Raw genomic sequence first — 3,433 nt, forward strand, 5'->3', positions numbered from 1 at the left:
GTTGGAGAAACTTTCGAGTTATAACGGTTTAAGTGAGCCACCATTTAACCAAAATCGAGGGGTCTGCAAAAATTGTTGTGGCTCTAACTAACGGGGGGTCCATCAATTTGAGTAACCAAATGCATTTTTCTTATTTTTTAGGCGAGGGCTTTCAGAAAATCGGCACCTTAAACATTTTTGAAGACAAGGTGTAAATAGTGGGCCGGTCTCAGCGAGAATTACCCTTTGTGAGAAATACCTGGATAAATTTTTGAAGAAATTACTTGAGAAAATGGAGAAAGTGGATGAATTCCTAGCGTAATTTCTGTAGGAATCCTTGGTGGAATTTCTGGAAAAAAAACCTGGAGGGAGCACTGGAGAAATCCCTGAAGAAATTCGCGGAGAAATCCCTAAAGAAATTCGCGGAGAAATCCCTAAAAGAATTCCTGGAAGAATCCCTGAAACAATTCCTGGAGGAACCTGAAACAATTCCTGGGGGAATCCCCGGAGGAATCCCAAGGAGAATTCCAGGAGGAATCCCTGAAGCCGTACGCGCCAACTTGTGACGTAGTTGGGGGGGGGGGGCAAGGCCTTTCAAAATAAATGAAATCCGGAAACTGTCGCCGCAGTTTATCTTATTTAGGCATATTCACGTGAGAATTAGTACATTGAGCTGAAAAAAAGTTGAATATTGCACCCCTCCCCCCCGCATTACGTCACAAGTTGGCACCAATGCCTGAAGCAATTTCTGGAGGAATCCTTGGATGAATTTATGTAGGAATTCCTGGAGGAATTTCTGGAGAAATTCCTCGAAGAAAGCCGAGCAATTTCTGGTTAGTGGTAGAATCCCTGGCGAAATTTCTAGAGGAGTCCCAGGAGGAATCCTAGGCACAATCCCTGGGGAATCCCTAGAAAAAATCCTGGATAAATTTCCGGAGGAATCCCTGGAACAAAAATTCTGGAATCCCTGAAGCAATTGCTGGAAGAATCCCAGCAGAAATTCTTGGAGGAACCCCTGGTGGAATTCCTGGAGGAATTCTCAGGGAAATTCATGGAGGAGTGATTCCTGGAGTAAATTCTGAAGGTAACCCTGGAGGAATTCCTAACGAAATCTCAGTTTTTTGTGCTCTTTGTATAACGTTTTTTTTAAATTGTATTCGTTGATGTCATCAAAAGCCGATAACGACAGACATTCGAGAGCGAAAGTGGAGATGGGTCGACCACACTCTACGTAGGAGCGGGATCGAAATCTACAAACAAGCGTTAGATTGAAATTATTGGAACCCAGCAGGAGATCGCAGCAGAGGCAGATCCAGAGGCTCATGGTGGCGCAACCTCAACAAGGAAATAAAAGAAGCCGACGGAAATTTAAACTGGCTACAGGTCAAGGCGATGTCTGGCAATCGCTCAGGATGGAGATCTTTCAAATCGGCCCTCTGCACCACCTTGGACCGAAAGGCAAGGGATAAATGGATATATGTTTGAGTAGTCAACCATGTTTTTAAATTTTAATCCTGTTGATGTTGTATCAGCATTCCAAAAGATCACACAACACATCCCAGCGCATCTTAAATCTCTCATCAGACTTCCGCCACAAACTTTCACCGTCGTCGTCTTCGTCGTCGGAACCTTTCTCCGCGCGTACGGAAGACGAAAAACCACCAGCTGCAAACCGCGTGCGATAGGGGAAGCAATCAGTGCACTTTTGCAGCAGCGCGTTGCAATTGCAGTGGGCACACAACACTCTCGTTCGTGACCCTTGTTGCTGCTGGTTGCGTTTTGCGGGGGAAAATGAAAGTGACCGGGGATGAGGAAACGCGATATGCAATCGGATGCAAACCGCAAACCAACTTTCGCGACCATCAGGCGTTCATTCGTATCACGCGCTGTTCAGTACGATCGGATTTATTAAGCGTTCACCCCTTCTTTCCTTTCTAGACGATGGCGCGCTGAACGTGAAAGTGTTGCATTATGCGTGGGAAAAATTGAGAAGTTCCTCACATCGCGGAAAAGCAAGATGACCCAAGAAATGAGCGACTGGTTTGATTGCATCCAAATAATGAGGTTTTCAGATGTTCTGGGTGCGGATTGCAGCATCTGGAAGTTGTCTATAGTCGATTAAGAAAATAAAATTCCCTGATTTTTGCAGGTTATTTGAAAAGTATCAGAACTTCAAATCGCGGTCTATTTAAAATAACAGTTTGCCTAACATTTCTTTTCTTCAATAAGAGCAAAAATAAAGCTTAAAAAAGCTAAGGAAACCCTTATTTTACGACGTGGTTAGCGAGTTTTACACATGTCGTACATATATGACACTTTTGTGCTAATGAGACGCCTGTCTTCAAGTGAAGTAACATCTGATAATTATAAATTTAAGTTTCCATCCATCTTCGCAGCCCCAGAGCCTAGCCAGAGGATGAATCCAAAGGCGGAAGTCGTCTCTTTATTTCCCTCGCTAATTTGCTTATTCCATTTCTTGCAAGGTTTATCGCGGGCTTGCTGGCCTGCCACCGTGCATATGCAAAGCCCCACCACCACCACGACGAAGGACATGAGCCACCCATCGAGAACGAAACGATGATGACGCGGACTTACAGTTACAGAAAAACAACAGCTACCAACTGCTTGACCTACTTTCCCAGGGTGAACCAAATGCTGCACAGTTTTGGGTAGGGTTGTACGCGGGTTGGCCGACTGTTCTTTCCCCTGAAGCGTCGTCAGTCCCGGTACCGGTGGTGTTTCAGAACGTCGTCATCGTTGTCAACGCCAGCAGGAGCAGAGGGGGAGAATGATGATTGGAAATGCAAAAGTGAAAAAAAAGTTTTAAATTTAAGTAGATGCCAGTACTACCTACCTGGATGCCGATGCAATGTAACAGCCAGACCTCGTCGTCGACAGCAGGCGCGCTCTTTCTCTGGGTTTGTTGCCCGGGCAAACTGTTTGCCGCATTTATTTATCGCCTTAATCCGGCTGCATTACAAAGTATTTGCGCTTAAGAAACACATGCATCACGTGTTCCAATTAATTTACCTGCGACCTGAGATTGCGGGAGTTCTGTCGTAGAGCCTTGCTGGAAATCCATTTCTCTCTAGGTTGGAATAATGTGATTCATGCTTTCAGAGATTTATTAAACTGTTTCTGTTTTTCTGAATGTATGTTTCCAAAGAGAAATGGATTATCAAATACTTTTAACTGTTCGTTAGTCAGTTATATCGTTAGTATTGTAAATCGCATAAATTAAATAAATGATTCCTACTTTGATACCTTGCTGACTACATTGTAGTTTTATTCCAAATCTGAGCGTAGAATAAGAGTGCAAACTTCGTCCCACTTCGACGACGTTCATCCACCCAAGTAACCAAAAGTTCCGCTCTCCATGACAAAATGCACTTTCAAGTTCCACAAAGTTCAGATCAATTTCCGAACGGAACTTTCTAGCTGCTTAAGAGGCTAA

The sequence above is a fragment of the Aedes albopictus genome, chromosome 3, assembly GCF_035046485.1.
Source record: "Aedes albopictus strain Foshan chromosome 3, AalbF5, whole genome shotgun sequence".
In the NCBI taxonomy this organism is placed as follows: domain Eukaryota; kingdom Metazoa; phylum Arthropoda; class Insecta; order Diptera; family Culicidae; genus Aedes; species Aedes albopictus.